The sequence below is a fragment of the Elephas maximus genome, chromosome 12, assembly GCF_024166365.1.
Source record: "Elephas maximus indicus isolate mEleMax1 chromosome 12, mEleMax1 primary haplotype, whole genome shotgun sequence".
Taxonomy (NCBI): domain Eukaryota; kingdom Metazoa; phylum Chordata; class Mammalia; order Proboscidea; family Elephantidae; genus Elephas; species Elephas maximus.
The window spans coordinates 34,868,529-34,888,439 of record NC_064830.1 but is presented as its reverse complement, the minus strand read 5'-3'; the positions used below and the strand labels follow the sequence as shown (position 1 = coordinate 34,888,439).

General features: G+C 41.2%; 1 long non-coding RNA gene across 1 annotated transcript in view; it reads right to left on the bottom strand.

Annotated features, from left to right (window-relative positions):
• Nucleotides 1–907: 907 nt before the first annotated feature.
• LOC126086547 (uncharacterized) overlaps nucleotides 908–19,911 on the bottom strand; it is an 87,476-nt gene continuing 68,472 nt past the window's right edge. The window contains exons 4-5 of the long non-coding RNA XR_007519550.1: nucleotides 13,059–13,199; nucleotides 908–3,250 (exon numbers count right to left, since the gene is read on the bottom strand). This is a non-coding gene — a long non-coding RNA (uncharacterized LOC126086547). The remainder of the gene's footprint in view (nucleotides 3,251–13,058; nucleotides 13,200–19,911) is intronic.

Below are 19,911 nucleotides of genomic sequence, written 5' to 3'. Positions count from 1 at the left end.
ATTTCAACTGCAGACCTCTAGGTTAGCAGCTGTAGCATTTAACCACTACACCACCAGGGTTTCCAAAGTAAGTAAGCACTCACTAAACATTTGACACTGTTTTTTAAATTACTGTTTGGATATACAGAGGTGTTTTGAGGCAGAAAGATTGTAAGCCTACAATCTCTTTTGTAAAGGAAAAGTCAAGACCATCTGTAAAGAGTAAAAATGGAAGTTTTAGAGACTGAATAATAATATCAGTTATTCTTTATTGATTGTTTACTTTGGGTAAGGGACAATGCTAAGTACCTTATGTACATTATTTTAGTTAGTTCTTCCAATAACCCTGTGAGTTGCATACTGATATTACCTCCACTTATAGATTATACAATTGAAGCTTAAAGAAGTTAAATAACTCACCCAAGACCCCATGGTTGCTAAGTCAAGATTTGAACCTAAGTGGACCTGATCCCAAATGTGGTGCTCTGAACTGCTGTACTATATTGTCTGTCAACTCCCTACTCTGCAGAATTGGACAGGGTTGTGGGAAACCCTGGTGGCATAGTGGGTTAAGAGCTATGGCTGCTAACCAAAAGTTCAGTAGCTCAAATCCACCAGGCACTCCTTGGAAACTCTATGAGGCAGGGTTGCTGTGAGTCAGAATCGACTCTACGGCAACAGGTTTGGTTTTTGGCTTGGTGTCAAACTGAATTACAATCACCACCCTTTCATTCAAATAAAGGTAGAACAGACTTATTTTGAAATTTCAAATGTTGATGCTCTCCCTTCATACAATTAATAAAAGAAAAACAATTGGAACAAGACTTAGTCTTCCACAGAGCAGAAACTGAAATTCCACAGAGCAGAAGACAAAAGCATCCATCATCTTGAATTTTATCATGCTGGTGATTGACAGAGAAATCTCTCCACGAACCAGGAGCCCAAGCGTACTACAATGAAATCAGCTTATTTTTATAGGGAATTCTAAAAATTAAAAATTTGCTTTTGAAGTTTCTTTTATCCCTAGAGCATGCTTTAAATATTTGCTTTTCAGGCTTCTGTAATAGAACTACCATGTCTTTGCACACAATACACAGAAATAACCCTGGGCTGACCTGGAGCGTCGGAGCCCAACGAGTGATAAATCTGTTAGCCCCGGTTTGGAGAGCAAAGTATTTTCCAAAGGTCATCATGCCAGCCATACGCAGAGGCCTACAAATGCTTTCAGAGGTGCCCCCTAGTAAAATCGTGACCAGTGCTTTGATCTGAGGGTCTCTTTCTTTCAGTAACATGTCCGAATACCTGGGATTAGCTGGCAGCCAGAAGTCAGAGCAAAATTAAACAAACAGTGGAGAGTGGACAGCCAGGGTGGCTTCTAGTACTGAGGTCATTTGTTTGCCCCCCCTACTTGCAGACCAAGGTGAAAAGTGCATCCTGAGCTCCGGCCAAATACGGTATATAAACAAACATGAAAGAAGGATTAGCTCTCTTCCCTGAGACTAATGGGGACCTCAAGAATCAATAGCTGATTTGTGACAACAAGACTAAGTCAATATCAGAACAAAAGATACTGGCTGCATTCAACTCGCCTCTAATTTCAGGTAAACTTGTAGGAAGTTCAACAATTATTCATTCCCCTGGCTACAGTTCTGCCTCACTCGGAAGAAGTACTGATGTAGGAGGTACACACGAGAACCACCACTTGTTTCTTCTAATCAGATCCCTTTCTTCTCTGACTTATGACAGATTGCTGTTTGCAGACCCTTTTTGTCCTAATTCTAGTTCTGCCAGCAAGAGCTGTGTGTGGTGAGAAAGGTGGCCAGTGAGCTACCTCCTGTTCTACTTGTGTCCTGTGTTCCTAACGCAGCCAGGGACCCTCAAGAGCAGGGTTCTTCGTATGGGAGAAATATTTCTCAGGCTGAACACGCAACATGGCAATTTCCCTTCGTCTAACTGACAGAAGGAAGGAGCCTTGGTGGTGCAGTGGTTAAAATGCTTGGCTGCTAACTGAAAGGTCAGAAGTTCAAACTCACCAGCTACTTCATGGGAGAAAGATGTGGCAGTCTTCTTCCATAAAGATTTACATACAGCCTTGGAAACCTTATGGGGCAGTTCTACTCTTTTCTGTAGGGTTGCTATGAATCTGAATTGACCCAATGGCAGTGGATTTGGTTTTAATTTTTGGTTTAAGTGACAGAAGCTACCAGCAGCTGGAGGCACGTGAGGTGAAATTTATGGGTTTTAGGGGTGATGCTGTCACTGGATTTCTTAAAGACTTTAAATTGCACCACAGATTTAAGGCCCCACAATTAAGTTTTTATGAGCTAGTGGTGGGAAGTGGCTAAATCCCATGCCATTGGTCCCCACTCCTGAGGCAGAAGTTCATAACATGTTAGAGCAGTCCCAGACAAACCTCGCCAGTACACATACATTCAGTGCACTTTGGTTAACCTGACAAGCTCACGCTTGGAGAGCTTTCCAAAACCTACAAATAAACTCCCAGGCATGTGTACTATTATCCTCTACATATTTACAGATGAGGAAACTACTAGAGACTATGCAATGAATAAAAGGTGAATCCGGAATCCTCTCCCAGGCGTTCTTTACCACTATGCTCCACTGAGTTACCTTAGCAAGGGTTTCAATCTCACTGAACCTCGGTTCTCTCATCAGTAAAAGGCATGTTTTAATACATGTCTGGCAGTGCTATAGTGAGGCAGTGCTAGTCAATAGAAAATATATGTTAGATACTTAGTGCAGGCTTGGGATATAATCAGAGGTCAATAAATGACCATTTGTTTGCTCAATGACAATGGTATTCTTTCATGAAGGAGAAGGACATACATCCAGCTCTGATTCTCCGTACCTGGTCTTGGCACTACCCTGACACTTTTCATACATTTCCATCTAGGTTCCTCTTCAAAATGAGGTTTTCCCTTTTTTAAAAATTATATTTTGGTTGACATTCTATGATTTACCTTGGGCAGATTTGGGTTATTTTTTGGAAATATACCTGCACGTAACTCCTCCAGCATCAGAAATGGGCTCATCTTTTCTCTCATGGTCTAATGGCTTCAGCTTTTTTCACTTACCTGGGATTCTGCCCCTTAGGAGTTTTGATGAAGCATGAAGAGCTAATTCAAAAAGAAACCTGAATGGCTGCTCCTTGGATCTGCATGGTCTTCTCAGTGACTGAGGAGGTAAAAGGAGCGCATGATGTGATGGAGAGAGGGAAAGTTATGGGCCTCACTTTCCCCGCTGTCTTCAAATCCTGCCAGAGAGAGAGAGAAAGGGAAAAGCTTGCACAAGATCCACAAGAAGTCAGTAGACAGCCTTCTAGGTGTTGTGATATCCAGGGCACCAGGGAAACCTCCCTGCACCCTCACAACCAATAGTAACAAAATAGTCATAAATGGAGACATTATTTTCAGGCAGTTGACTAAGTGCTACACATTCATCCAAGTGCACAAAACATAATTTTGGCCTAACGCCAAATGAATGATTATTAAAACCAGTGTTTGGCTGGAAGTTGAAGCAAAAACTGAAATGTCACTATCATGGAATGAACCTTTGAGATACAAGAATAAATCTGAACTTTTATCAAAAATTAAATATTATTGCAATCTTATCTTCAAAATTTTAGAGTCAAATTTTGAGAGATTGATATAGTACTGAAAAAATAATTTCTTAGCACTATCAGTTGCCAAATTACTTTGGCATTTGCTGTACTGAACATTTTCCACTAAGGACAGTGGGGAACAGTTAGTGTTGGTCCTGCTCAGCTAGTAGAAGGTACTGCTGAAGTTAATGTTGCTACTAAGTTGAGTTTTTCTTCCTTTCAGATTGTAACTGACCAACACAAGCATTTATCTCCTCTTCATCTTCCCTGAAAGATTCAATCACTGAAGCCATTTTATAAGCCAAAAGGTCTGGGCTTGCTTTAAGAAGACACTTTCTGAATATTTTCATAAGCACAGCTGATACTGTCAGCCTTGCGCATCACTGCATACACTCACCCACACATACACACACGAAAATGTTTTTTAACCCTTCCAACAGCCCTTTGAATAGGTATCATTGTCTTTATTTTACCATGGAGAAATCAAGGTTTAGAAATGTTAAGTGGTTTACCTAAATTAGTAGATAAATGGCCGGAATTTTAAATGGCCAAGCCGTCTAAGCTGTATGTACAGTGCTTCACTGTGCACCAAAGGGAAAAAAATAAAGGCAGCAGTTTACCGTATGCCTGTTATGTGTCTGAATTTACATATACATAAGTTCATTCATTCTTACACACTAATTTGGAGTAGCCATTCTGATGCCACCTTCACAAATGGCCTGAGACCTAACCTAGAGACTGTTGTTGTTGGGTGCCATTGAGCCGATTCTGACTTATAGTGATCCAATGTGAGAGGAGAACTGCCCCATAGGGTTTGCTAGGTTGTAATCTTTACTGGTTGATGGAAATCTTTACTGGAGCAGATTGCCAGCTCTTTCTCCTGCAGAGAAGTTGGTTGGGTCCAAACTGCTAACCTTGTAATTTGCAGCCAAGTGCTTAACCATTGCACAACTCAAAACCAAAACCCATTGCCTTGGAGTCAATTCCAACTTATGGTGACCCTATAAGACAGAGTACAACTGCTCCATAGGGTTTCCAGGGAGCTGCTGGTGGACTTGAACTGCTGAGCTTTTGGTTAACAGTCTCTGCTGGAAATCCCATGGGGCCATTCTACTCTATCCTATAAGGTCACTATGAGTCAAATCAACTTGGCGGCAATGGGCTTTTTGGTTTTCATCTTTACAGAAATGGACTGCCACATCTTTCTCCCCAGAAGTGGCTGGTGAGTTTGAACCTCTGACCTTTTGGTTAACAGCCGGGCACTTAATCACTGTACCGCCAGGGTTCCTTCAGGTCTCCTTAGTCAGTGGTAAAACCAGGATTTGAACCCTAATTCCTAAATCCATGCTAATACTGTTCCTCACCATTTTTTCCACCACCCTGAGGCTTCTTTTGACAATATTCAGCAATTATTGCTAAGTTCTGACCATATACAAGGCAGTGGTAAGTGCTTTGGTCTATCGTTCCCTTCAAAGGTATGAAGTCTTATTCCACACTGCAAGTAAGTAAGGCTTGCTTTGTCCCTCACTGAGGAGAAAAGATACACTGTAACACAAGCACACTGAAAACAAACCTAACAGCAAACTGTAGATTTGGATTCATCACAGTGAACAGAAGGGAAAGCTGAGAGGGCAAAACCAACCTCCCTGTTCCTTACCATTTGGCCCACAGTCTCCCCACTAAGATGTGATATTAGATTAGAAGACAGAAAAGTCAACCTCATGATGGTAGCTTCCAGAAAGGCAGCCTTATCTTTTCCGTGGCCCCCACCCAGGGTCTTCCTGTGGGACAGGCAAGGATACACCACTGCAAGCTAAGTTAGCTGCTGGGAATACGCTGGAGCTAACCCCTTCCCATGGATGTTTATTACTTAAATATCTTCCCCCACTTCCAGTTAACCAGTTTTCCATTATGTGAGTCAATCTGACAGTTTAAACTAACAGAAATATTTTTTTCTTTTCTTAAAGTGTGGGTTAAAAGCGACACTTAACATAATGAGTCCAAGGGGGAAAACAGTTCACAGTGAAGATAAATACTTCTCCTAAAAAAATAAAAATAAAAAATACATCCAATTAATAACTAGATTGTATACATTTGCAAACAATGAAAGGGGGAGCTAACTTTTTTTTTTATCACAAGTCCTATTGTTTTGTTTTAAAGACTGAACACTGATATATTTCATACATTATGGCTATTTTCTTAAAGGAAAAATATAAAACTTATTAACCACTGGTCCCCCATATTTACTGTAAGGTAAACAGCAGTCCTAGGTAACAGCTCTTTTCCTCCTAAATTACTACTTCCTCTTGCTCCCCCGAGACCTAACTAACTCCAGTTTGACTAAGATTGATCCTCAGTCGAGACTGAAGAAGTTATGCTTCTCACAAAGCACTCACTCCTTACTCTGCAGTTCACACTGGTCAAGTTCCAAATCCTCCCCAAATCACTCAGGGTTCGGACTCTCTCACTTTTCCCAGGGAAAGCAAAACTTATTCCTTAAGAGGGTTTTTGCTAACAATGCTTATTAAGATGAGTTCGTGAATATTGCCTTTCTCCTAGCTAACAGAAGGCTGAGGATTTAAGTCTAAATGAATCAGAAACATATGGCATGCATTTCTCTTAATAGTACACTGGGTTTTTATAATTAAAGGAGAACAGCACTACAGGCAAATTATGCTTTGAGAAGCTATTGAAAGCGCACCGTTGACTGGGGTTGAGGATGGTCCACAAATATAAAAGACAGGTCAACTTAGCCTTGGAGTTTGCAGTCCTGAGCTACTGGGGAGGACTCTATGCCCTCTATAGAAATTGCTAAGAGAACATTCCATTTGCCCTATTTCTCCATGTTTATTTTACTTATCTGATTCATTGTCTACCCATCACCCTACCTCATCTCCAGACACTTCTGGTTCTTCTACTAAGATCTTACTTATTAAGTTTAATATGCTGCCTTTTCTTAGAAGCATATATATTTTAAGCATATATATTCGGTTAGTGCAAATGGTTAACAAGCTCAGCTACTAATCAAAAAGTTGGAGGTTTAAGTCCACCCAGAGGTACCTCAGCAGAAGGACCTGGCAATTTACTTCAAAAACATCGTCATTGAAAACCCTCTGGAGCATAGTTCTACTCCTGACACATACAGGTTCACCATGAGTCAGAGTCAACTCAATGGCAACTAGTTTTATTGGTTTATATGACATGGAAGTAGATGCTCAGTTACTGACTGTGTGACCAAAGCCAGATCTCAGTATTATATTTATTGAACTTTGTTGCTAATCCACCTTAACCTCCATCTCATTGAAAGTCCATGGAGACTTTATGTTGGTTTATCAGGTTGTATCCACCTTACTGATATCTTTACCAGGTCTATGTTTGTACATATGTGTGTTTATGTGAAAGGGGAAAGAGATATCTAGAAAAGCTGGGTCCCACCCTGGCAATTACAATCTGCTTTAGAGAAGTCACTCCATTTTTCTGAATTTCGGTTTTCTACATCCACAAAGTGCAGATGACACTAATTCTATATTAGAGGACTGTTTTGAGAATGAAATAAGATAATGGATTAAAAATTATTAGGTGAATTGTTGTATTCAATTTTTTTTAACAAATTATTACTACATCTGGTCTTTCTATGTTCAAAAGGCTCTTAGAAGTGTTCCATATTCCAACGTCCTTATATACCCTTTTGCAAGGTTATTTTTTTCCTCCACATAGAGAAGTGGGATAAACCAAGTGTCTCTTGGAATACTTGTAACCAAATTCCAGTGAGGTTGTCCCTTAAGAACTCTACCTTTTTTCAAATGTTTGCCCTTCTGAGAGTCTGTGAACGCATAGCCAGATCTTAGAAACAGTCAAATAAAGTGAATCTTGTATAAAACTACTGTCTAAACCAGAATTGGATATCTAGACCCTCAATTTTCTAGTCTGTCACCTAGACTAGAACTCAGGCTCAAATTCCCACAAGAAAGGACTGAAGGCCTTTGGCGTGTTGCCGTACACTGAACTAGGCCATTTCATATGTACTATTTCATTTAATTTTATCTCCATTCAACATGATAGTAGGAGTTGAGTCACACACCCAACCTAAACCAGGACATCTGAGGGAAGCCACTGTATGACAGATCAGTTCTGAAGCCAAAAACAAATCAAGTCCATGTTGATTAGAAAGTAAGAACCACATGCTAGGTCCCCTATCCACTCCCAGGAGCCTGAGGGCTGCTTCTCTCTCCAGCTCCTGAATCTGTCCACAGTCTACCCAATAATGTCCATCTTTGTATGGCAACTTAAATGGCTCTGGTCAGCACTATGTGAAGGCCTGGCTCTGGACAGAGTTAAGCCTTCTGAGATGTAAGCCTATTTCAAACACTTGAGGCCAAGAGAAGCGACCGGGATGGCCGAGATCAGGAATGGGAGGTACTCCTATGAAAAGGGATGCAGCACCAAGCAGTTGAGTGAGCCAGTTACAGTTACAGCGGGCCCTGGAAGCCTAGGTTCAAACTTTAGCACCTCCATGTACTAGCTAGTTGACCCCGTGTAAGTCACTATTCTGGTCCTCACTTTCCACATTCGTGAAATGGGAATGACAATTCCAGCCATTCCTACCTCACATGGAAATGGTGAAGGTCAGATAACATTTCTTAAAAAAAAAAAAGTTGCTATGTACAGTATTGAGAATTGCATAGATGTTGTCATTGACCATCTGTGACGTATCAGGGCTGCAATGGGCCTGTTGCTCTCCTTCCCAAGCCAGTGGATGAGGGACCTCTTTAGAGAAACCTCTGCATAGGCTTTCCTCTTGTTGATCCATTTCTAGGACATTTCAGGAAGAGTCCTGGGTCCTCAATGCTTTCCCTTGATCCCCGGACCCTGGTCTCTGCTACAAGCCGTATTAGGGTCGAACAGAGCTAGAAGGCTAAAGGTCTCTCTGAAATCTCTCTGCATGGTGTGACATGACATTAGCCCTCTCACAGCCTGGTTGGATTCCCAAAGAAACAGGATTCAGAAAACCAAGACAGAGCAATCAGCTGAAGGCAATGGGAATTGGAGGAATAAAAATGAAATCCAACCAGGTGCAGTCACCAAAGAAATGATCAAAGGAATCCCACGGGAAGAAAAATGGCCCGATGACGAGAGGAGCTGTTGGAAAATTCTCTCCTGCATTTTGTATTAACCATCGCTGTTTTATTCAACTTACTATTATGAAAGATTTATTATAAGCATATTCAGAGCATACTGGATATTATTACAGATGGGATGCTGAGGATGAGTGGAAGACGGGGCAGGATGAGAAAAGGGAGAACAGAAGAGAATAAAAAGGGAGAAAGAACAAATTTGAGGGTAGGAAGAAACAAGACAAAAGAGAATACAGAGGGAGACTGATTCCTGGGAGGATGAGGTCACACTTTTTGTGCAGAACAAAAGTTAAGTTGAACCCATCATTCATGGAAAACGAAACGCAGTAGCGCAACCCATTTATTACCCCGATTTCCCCAACCCTCCTCCCACCTTAGCATTATTTTGAAGTTAGGGACTCTGGAGCTCAACCAAATCCCTATGACCTCCATCTCTGCTCTTTTGAAAAATAACATAGGAAAGACAGCGTGTGTATGTGTCTTGGGGGGGTGGGCAGAGCATCTGCTTCCCAGGGTCCTGGCACATGTTGCCCCAGGAGCCTTTCCAGGAGGATGGCTGAGACAGCAAACCCAGCTCGGGTTTCACGAGACTTCTTCCTGTCTGAAGGCTGGTCACAGAGCAAAGTCGGGTGCATTTCAGAGGCTGATTAAAGCTCTCACAAATGCAAGCTTATATCATTTCAGTGACTATTAATTTAAAGAAAATATTTGCCTGGGAAAAAAAAAAGAAAAACATGGCAAACCATTCCTGTTTTATCACCAAGAGGTCCTTTACTCACTCTCCTCAGATCCTTTTCTTTGTCACAAAGTGGGCAAGACTGACCCAGGCAAAGTTATCGAGATGGAGCAATTATGGGAACACAGGCCAGATTATTCCAATTAGGTAACTGCGCACGGCCCTTTGCCACGGTGATTGCAAAAAACTACTGTTCAGGCCCCCATTCCCACTGTTCAAGTGATAAATGACCCCCAGGCTGCTCTCCCCACAGCAGAGTGAGGCCTGTCTCTGGACAAGGGCCAGGGAAAACAGAATAAGATTTATAAAAGCCAAAGGCAGGGTGAAGAAGAGCCGCAGGGCAGGGGAAAGACCACATGAGAAAATGGGAGCATTTTAGTAGCTGCGTGTTACTTGGTGATGACGGGGTGGGAGCAGGAGAGTAGGTAGGGGAGCAAGTGGCCACAGCCAAAGAGCCAGCCTGGGACTGCCTGAAAGGCTGGGAGTTCTCCAGAGATGGCACTGCTCTTTTGGAAGAGGGAAGGCCAGCCCTCAAATCCAGGTCTGGCTCCTTCATTCACCCCGGCCCCTTCTAAACAGACACTGTTAAAGGAATGTATTTAAAATTAAAGAGACAAATGGAGACAGAAAGAGCTGTCCTGTGCTGCTGAGATTAAAAGGCATGATGGTACAATTAAAGATATTTACCAGAGAAATTCGAACCCCATTATACGCTGGCGTACAGTATGTGAGGAAGAGCTGTTTTATATCATTAAAGACAAAAACCAGGTCTATAGGTAAGCTTTAAGAACAATAAACATCCTGAATTCAAGAATAAGTCTGTCAAATGAAGGGATATTGATTTTGGAACAAGGAATATTATGTCAAACAACATTAGTTTAATTGATCTGAATTTAGTTTAAGTACTAAAAGCATTTATATACAAACAGCAAATGAAAATTAACTGCAGCTGAGCCCTGCTGCTGGCTCTCAGGGACTTCGGGGTGGACGAGAACCTGGCACCGAACAGACCTGGTTGGAGTCCTGAGTGCAAAGCAGAGCTGGGGTTTCTTCCTCGAGACCGACAATGGGGAAGGCAATGTGCTTTTTCTCAGAGGTAGGAACATTTAACACCGGCCTTTGACTTTTCAAAATACACAAATGCCATTTCTTGCTCCAGAGGAATTCATAAGAGAACAGGAGGAGAGAGAGGCCAGGAGTGAGGAGCCAGTGCCCAAGGAAGTGAAAAGGTTCTAGTCCTGAAATGAATGAGACAAGTCCCTCCTCTGCCTTTGACCATTCACCCTATCTGAACTGCTGCTAAATTAAGCCTGCCTTTGGATCGGCAGTTCTAATCCACCAGGTGCTCCTTTGAAACCCTATTGGGCAGTTCTACTTTGTCCCATAGGGTCGCTATGAGTCAGAATCGACTCAACAGCAACAGGTTTGCTTTTCGTTTTTGGTTTGCTCTGCACTGACCACCCCTCCAGCCCCCCCACTTCAGTCACTGCCAGCCCCTGAGAGCCCTGAGTAGAGCCTCTAGACAAGGCCCTGGGCATGGGGCCAGGACAGAACAGGTTCTCAATGAGCAGTACCAGGCTCAGTCCCTCCATGGCAATAAAATGGAGAAAGACTTGCAAAGTGGCCAAAGCCATTTCTTGCCTTGTGTCCTTGTTTCCTCCTCAAACAGAAAGAACAAAAATCAACCACTTTTTCTTGTTTAACCCCTTCCTGCAGCCATCCCATCAAACCCTCTCCAGAAGGAGTCTTGAAAATACAAAGGGAATGATCAGTGACAAAGCCATGGTAGAGACACACATTTTCTCATTAGTTACCAAAGCTTTCTGGGTAGGAATAACTATGACTCTACTGGAGGGTTTTTCAAGGAAAAATTCAGGGAAACTTTCTGAAAGTATGAAGTCCCTGGGTGGTACAAATTGTAAACAAGCTAACCTAAAGTTTGGAGGTTCAAATCCACCTAGAGGCAGCTAAAAGAAAGGCCTAGCAATTTACTTCCCAAAAATGACCCACTGAAAACCCCTTGGAGCACAGTTCTACTCTGACACACATGGGGTCACCATGAGTAACAACTGACTCAAGGGCAACTGGTTTTTTTTCTGGAAGTACACGGGTCCTGGAGAACACCCAGCACTTGCTTGCAGAGGGCTCATTTGTCATGGACCCTTGTGAACGGACGAGGGTGTGAACAGCTCAGCTTTGTGTCAGACTCATTTTTTAATGTCTGATCAGCTCAGGAGCCAACCATGTTTCCACTTTGTTTTCAGAAGGCCTGACAAAGGCCCCAGGATGTTGTTTTGTTTACATCTTGTCACTTGTGCACTCTCTCCCTGAAAGGAACCTCCACTCCAAGATCAAAGGGCAGCTAAGTCCTAGACAGTCACATGGAGCTGGAGGAAAGACCTTCTCCACCCCTCTAGCCCTCAGCTTTCCCTTCAAAGTGCTGTATGTGTGTCAAAGTTATAACTCTATGTGTGAACACAGTTACAAAAACTAACAGAAACAGCCCAAAGGTGTGGTTTTCTATCCATTCAGTCTCTTTGCCACACACTTGAGGTTTAGTGTAGGGTTTTTAGCTGTTAGAGGATCTTTATAGGAGCTCCCAGGATAGAGTTATCCCATCACTGTTTTGATTTGTCCTTCTTGAAATGTTTTCCTATTCCGTCCAAGATTTAAAACATGTTCTATCAAAATATTTTTCCCCTCTGATGTCCTCAGCCAGTACAGTCAGTGGGAGAGCAGAGAGACTGAGGACCAGGGGGGCAGCATCCTGGAACACCAGATATAAGTTTGGTGGGGAAGGTATGATATGCAAATGACTCAGGGGCTTGGGTCAGCAGAAGTCTGTCTTGGAACATTCACTCTTTCTACATGAAAAAACCAAATCCGTTGCTGATAAGTCGATTCCAACTCATAGCAACCCTATAGGACAGAGTAGGACTGCCTCATAGTGTTTCCAAGGAGCTGCTGGTGGATTTAAACTGCTGACCTCTTAGTTAGCAGCCAAACAGTTAACCACTGCACCACCAGGGCTCCTCTGTAGGAAAGGGCACCTAATTAATATTTCAAAATGTTCTTCATGTGCAAGGGACTATGTAGTATCTTATACATACCAAAGGACTAGGGTTCCTGGGGTGAATATTCATATTTTTTTTTTTTTTTTTTTTTGCTCATTAGATGTATATTGAGTCCCCTGGAAGTGTCAGTCTTTATGCAGAGCACACAGAGAAGACTTGCACACTGTCTATGCCTTAGTCATGGGGAAAAGACGATCCTGGCAGGGTTTGACTTATATCTGCCAAAGCAAAGGTAGAAACAAGCCCTGAGAAGAATCCTGAAGACAGAGGAAATTGCTCTTCTAAGAAAGAAGAAGGGCATTGCAAAGAAAATTAAAGTGTCAACACAGGATCCTACCCACTGGAACAGGTGAAACAGGAGAAAGGATGTTCCATGAAAAGGTGGCAGCAAGGCCAAAGCATGGAGGGTGCAGGTAAGGGCGACACCATGCTCAGTAGCCTAATGCAGCTGGATCATGGGGGCTGTGGTGAGAGTCTGACAAGGATCCTAGACAACAGCACTCATTGTTCCTTACCCTTTTATTGCTTTCCTTTCCCCCTTGAGAAGTTGTGAAGAACTGAGAAGTAGATGGCCTTTGGTTTAAGTCAGTCTCCTCCATTTCTTAGACATGTGACCTTGGACAAGTCACTTAACCTCTCCAGACCTCGGCATCCTCCTGTGAAATAAGCAGAAAATTACAGTTTTCCTATTTCCCCACAAAGCGGATGTGGAGCTTAAATAGAGACAATATGTGTGACATCCCTTACCTACAGTATGGGGCTACACTTACAAGGGCCTTCAGCCATGCCAGTAAAAATGAGATCAGAGGGACTATACAGAGAAATGAAGGAGGGCTCAGGGATTTCCTGCCTTGAGGAAATCTCAGGGGTTCTCCCTTTGTGACCCTGTGGAAGTCACATCATTTCTCCAGGTTTTATTTTCCTATCTTACATTTCTTTATCCAGGGTAGATTTCTAAGGCCTCTTCCGGTTTTGATTTCCAAGTACAGAGTTTAAAACTTACTGGGCAAAATCTTCAGATTCCTGAAAACCTTGTTTAAATCCACCTCCTGGAGTGTAACTGTTGTATGTCTGAACATTATAAATTATAAAATATGAAATAAATATATGCACATATACATAAACACATGTGAGTATATATAGACATGCGTGTATATATGTAACTCAAGTGCTCCAACAAGGGACATCGGTCCAATGCCTGGAGTTTCTCTTTTTCTTTCAGGATTCAACAACATTTGGCTCAGTTCCAATATATTCCCTAGTTTCTGAAGCTTGCTCCCACAAAGATCTGTCTTCTCTCTTTGGTTAAAAGAAATGCATGCTGGGCGTTCTGCCAAGCACTTGGGGGCCTTGTAGCATTCTGCTGCGGCCCATGGGGTGTGCCCGTTTCCTGTGTCACAGCTCTGTGGGGGTGAGGAAAAGCCTATGGTGGCCTTGTTGGAACTGTGCATTGAATTCTGAGGCATGAAGGGTTTATCAGGTCCAAGACTGGACTCTCAAGACTGTGCCTCAAGAATCTCAGTTAACTGTGTCTTGATATATCCAGTGCCTCATAGAGTGACCCTAAGGTAGAAGGAGGGGGATCTGTCTGCCCTTTTACAGCCACAGTCACTAATACTATATCTCTCACCCTGAAATAGCTTTTTGTGGTTTACAAAACACATTCACATTCTTGGCCTGATGTAAGCCAAGCCAGACCTTCGGCATTCAAACAAGTACTTAATACATAACGCATATGCATATGGAAGCTAACCCTCACTCCCCCCGCCCCCCCAAAAAATCTGTTGCCATCAAGTTGATTCCAACTCATGGCAACCCCATGTGTTACAGAGTATAACTGCTCCACAAGGTTTTCTTGGCTGTAATCTTAACAGAAGAAGATCACCAGGCTTTCCTCTATAGCACCACTGGGTAGATTCAAACCACCAACTTTTAGGCTAGTGGTCAAGGGCAAACAGTTTGCACCACCCAGGTAGCCAAGAGATGATCTTTTGAGGAAATGCCCTCTTACTGTCCTCTCGTAATGTTGGAAGGACCCAGATATACTCGGCCTGGGGAGAAGATACTCTCAGGCTCAAAGGATAGAAAGGAGTAAGGCTGGCTATTAGCGAAATGGAGAAAGAATAAAAGATAAGGGGGTACTATCCATCCCTCATCAAGGCATCATTTCTACTCCTCTCACAGTCATTCTCTCCGTCCTGGAAACAACTGCTTTCAGAACAGAATTTACTAGCAGTTTCTAAGGATCTTTAAAGCTCTGACATTTCATGGTTCTATTTGAATTTCATCCAATTTATTTTTATGAGATGAGGGACTTTGTCTGCTATTAAGGAGTATCAGAAAAGTTGGGGTTATTTGGGAGGAGAGGTAGAGGTTTTCCTACGTAAGCAGTTTTATAGTGACTGTATGGAGACTGGCATCATCATGCTGCCCTAAGGAGTGACAAGCAGTCTGACCAGACTTCCTCATTTTAAGAGAAGGTGGCCCAGGCCAAGAGGAAGCCCCAAGAAACTGATCCTGCTTCTTGAGAGACAGTTCTTCTAATGATGAGCTTCAGTTCAGTTCCAGTATACTTGGAACCTAAGGAGGTATGAAGAGAAATACTCATGGCTCCTGGATTCAAAGAGTTCACTGTCAAAGAGTTCATTGTAAAAGACTTCACTGTTCATGTGAGGAGGTTAAGCTTTTGATAGGCTAATATTTTACAGCAATATTTAATTTGCTTCAAACAAAGCCATCCTCTCTAGAAATGTAAACCTTATGATCCAGAAACACAATCACACTTACAGTTCCAAAAGTTCGCAATTTTTTTGATCCAGAAACACCATCTCACTTATAGTTCCAAAAGCTTGTGATTTTTTTCACTTTTTGTGCTTTGTCTATGCTCTTCCTTTTGCATGTAATATACTTTCCCACCTTTTGACCACTTGGTATCTTCTCTCCGATTCTTAAGAATTCAATTCAAACACTACTCTGAGCTCTGCTCCCTCAGCCTCTTCAGCACACATCTGTCAGATCTCATTCTAGGATAACTACTTTTTCATTTTTTTGTTTTTTTTCTCAATCAGATAGTATGGTTCATGTGGACAAGGGCTTTATTCTATATGGGATCCACTCAACGGCAATGGGACCCTTATGTCGTATGTATTTGTGCTTATTCCAAAGAAAGGTGATCCAACAGAACGTGGAAATTATGGAACAATATCATTGGTATCACACACAGGTAAAATTTCGCTGAAGATCATTCAAAAGCAATTGCAGCAGCATATCGACAGGACTGCCAGAAGTTCAAGCCAGATTCAGAAGAGGATGTAGAATGAGGAGTATCACTGCTGATATCAGATGGATCTTAGCTGAAAACAGAGAATACCACAAATATGTTTACCTGTGTTTTATTGGCTATACAAGGGCATTCAGCTGTGCATCATAACAAATTATGGTTAACATTGTGAAGAATGGGAATTGCAAAATACTTAATTGGGCTCATGAGGACCCTGTACATAGATCAAGAGGCAGTTGTTTGAAGAGAACAAGGGGATACTGTGTGGTTTAAAATCAGGAAAGGTGTGTATCAGGGTTGTATCCTTTCACCATACTCATTCAATCTCTATGCTGCACAAATTATCCCAGAAGCTAGATGTGTCACGCCCACACTAACAATGAAAAAGAGCCAGATTAACTTCAAATGACATTCTCAAACACATCAGAGAGCTGAAGTTGCAGAGCAAATGATTGGCTGGCTAAAAGAGAGACAAGTGCTTGTAGGGAGAGAGATGTGAGTATGTGCTCACCTGGAGAGACACAACTGGGCATCAATAAAAAGGGTTCATCTAGAACAGCTGACAAATTGGTAAAGGCTAAGTGTGGGCTTCTGGGACAAAGTGAATGTCCTGGGGGACACAGAAATTAGAGGGGTCTGTAACATCTTTCAGGATTGCTCTTAATAGACCCCACCAGGTGCTCACAGAAAAGATCAGAAAAACTCTAAGAAGGGTCCATCATGGATGACAGGAATAGTAGCCATGTGGGAAAAGCAAGAAATTCTTCTGAATTCTCCTTTATCTACACTATGAAACAAAAGCCTTTATTTGTGGTGGTAGGACAATACCACTAGCCTTAAAGAATTGGTGACCACTCAATGCAACTGAGTGGAAGGGAATGTGAAGGGGGAAAAAAAAAAAAAACTCTTGCGGGAGAAATAGGTTATGTGCTGAGTGACAACTGCAGGCAGGGGAAAGGAAGAGAGCAGATAAGGCCACAGTACTGAAACCCAGAGGCATACTGCATACCTAAAACCAAGATCTAATCAGTAAGACAGCGATCACACACCCACCACCACCTCCAAGATGTATGCTTTAAATAGCAGTGGGGTAATGGAGATAACCATGGAAATGACAATCTCAGCAATGGAGAACCTTCTTGAAATCAATTTCCCTTCAAACTTTAATCTCATTAATTTCCGACAAAATAGATTCTAAAGTTAAATCCATTAGAAAAGGTAAGGAAGGACACTATATAATGATTAAAGGGACAATATACCAAAAAGGTATACCATATTAAATATTTATGCACCCAATGACAGAGCTGCAAGATACACAAAACAAACTCAATCAGCATTGAAAAGAGATAGACAGCTCCACAATAATAGTAGGAGACTTCAACACACCACTGTGGGTGAAGAACAGGACATCCAGAAAGAAGCTCAATAAAGACATGGAAGATCTAAATGCCACAATCAACCAACTTGACCTCGTAGGACATATACAGAACACTCCACCCAACAGCAACCAAGTACACTTTCTTTTCTAGTGCACATGGAACATTCTCTAGAATAGATCACATATTAGGTCATAAAACAAGCCTTAGCAGAATCCAAAACATGGAAATATTACAAAGCACCTCCTGTGACCATAAGGCCATAAAAGTGGAAATCAATAACAGAAAAAGCAGGGAGAAGAAATCAAACACTTGGAAACTGAACAATACCCTGCTTAAAAAAGACTGGGTTATAGAAGACATTAAGGGTGGAATAAAAAAATTCAGAGAATCCAATGAGAATGAAAACACTTCCTATCAGAACCTTTGGGACACAGCAAAAGTGGTGCTCAGAGGCCAATTTATATCAATAAACGCACACATCCAAAAAGAAGAAAGGGCCAAAATCAAAGAATTATCCCTACAACTTGAACAAATAGAAAGAGAGCAACAAAGGAAACCCACAGGCACCAGAAGAAAACAAATAATAAAGATTAGAGCTGAACTAAATGAATTGGAAAACAGAACAACAATTGAAGGAATTAACAAGACCAAAAGCTGGTTTTTTGAAAAAATGAACAAAATTGATAAACCACTGGCCAAACTGACAAAAGAAAAACAAGAGAGGATGCAAGTAACCTGAAAAAGAAATGAGATGGGCAATGTTACAACAGACCCTACTGAAATTAAAAGAATCATATCAGATTACTATGAAAAACTATACTCAAACAAATTTGAAAACCTAGAAGAAATGGATGAATTCCTAGAAACACACTACCTACCTAAACTAACACAACAGAGGTAGAACAACTAAATAGACCCATAACAAAAGAAGAGATTGAAAAGGTAATCAAAAAACTCCCAACAAAACAAAACAAAAAAGCCCTGGTCCAGATGGCTTCACTACAGAGCTCTACCAAACTTTCAGAGAAGAGTTAACACCACTACTACTACAGGTATTTCAGAGCATAGAGAAGGACGGAATACTCCCAAACTCATTCTATGAAGCCACCATATTCCTGATACCAAAAGCAGGTAAAGACACCACAAGAAAATTACAGACCTATACCCCTCATGAATGTAGATGCAAAAATCCTCAACAAAATTCTAGCCAATAGAATTCAACAACATACCAAACTTTAATCTCTTTGACTTTCTCTTCTGATACCAGCTGGAGAACACTCCTTGCTTTTTTAAAGGGTTCTTATTATATTCACATATTTCACCTACACTCAAAGGGCAGGAGATTATACAGAGGATGAGATGGTTCTTAATTTCCCTCCACTTGAGTGTGGTCTTGACTTGGGAACTCGACTCAAACTTCTTTGAAGAAAGTATGGAAAGCAAGACATCATAACTTTTCAGTGGGAAACCAGGCAGTACCACCCTAACCAAGCAATCAAGGTTAATATCACCAGTAATAACACATCTTCATACAATTTACCCCTTGATATGATGCAGTCAAAAGGGAAAATCACTTCTGTGGTATCGTCCCACCAAAACATAACCAGAGTCTGTTCATGAGAAAACATCACAGAAACCCAAATTAATAAGTATTTTACAAATCACTTGATCATTATTCAAAAATGTGAAAACCATGGAAGATAAAAAAGACTGAGAAATGGTTACAGGTTGGAGGAGATCAAGGAGACAAAGTGATTAAATGCAAGGTGGCATCCTAGATTACATCCTGCAACAGAAAATGGACATTAGTGGATAAACTAGGGATATCTAAAAAAAATCTGTAATTTAGTTAATAGTGTTGTACCAATGTTAATTTTGTGTCTTGATAAATATGCCATGGTTATGTAAGATGATAGTATTACAGGAAACAGAGTGAAAGATATAAGTAACTGCATCATCTTTGCATTTCTTCTATAAATCTATTTTTTTCAAAATAAAAAGTTGTGAAAATAGTATTAGCATATTTAGAATTCAATATAACTCCTCCCCCCCCCCCCAATTAAATAGAGATTCTCTAATTCTTGCAGTAGAAATCCTAAACGGTTATTTGGATTTGGCCCTTTAGCCAAGGTCACACAGGTAATATATAGTATGGATGAAGAAATCTGCCAGATACATTTCAAACAACTGATCGAAGTTAATAGTACAAGAAATGGCACCCATTTAATCATGTACCAGCTGATTGGATGCAATGGAAAGAACACAGCATCATTCCTATGCTATTTCTGCCAAAGATGCATAAGCTGAGTCTACTCACAAGAAAATATCAAACCCAAATTGAGGGATAGGGACATTGATAATTGTCCTTATTGAAGATAACTGGCATATTACCTTCAAAAGCATCAAAGTCATGATAGTCAAGGAAAGGCTGAAGAACAAGTCCAGACTGAAGAAGTGACAACTAAAAGCAATGTGTGACTCTGGACATGATCTTGTTTCTAAAAAGAACATTTTTAGATAATTGGTAAAATTTGAACGATTATAATTTATTCAGGGGTGAGTGGTTCATCATGTCAGCAACTGACTCTCAGATAGTTAAAACAAAGTTATTTTTACTCTCCTTGAAACTTATGAATAAGTTTAAATAGAAATTTAGACACATATGCACAAGGTTATTCAAAGCTGCATTATTCATAATTGCAATGTATT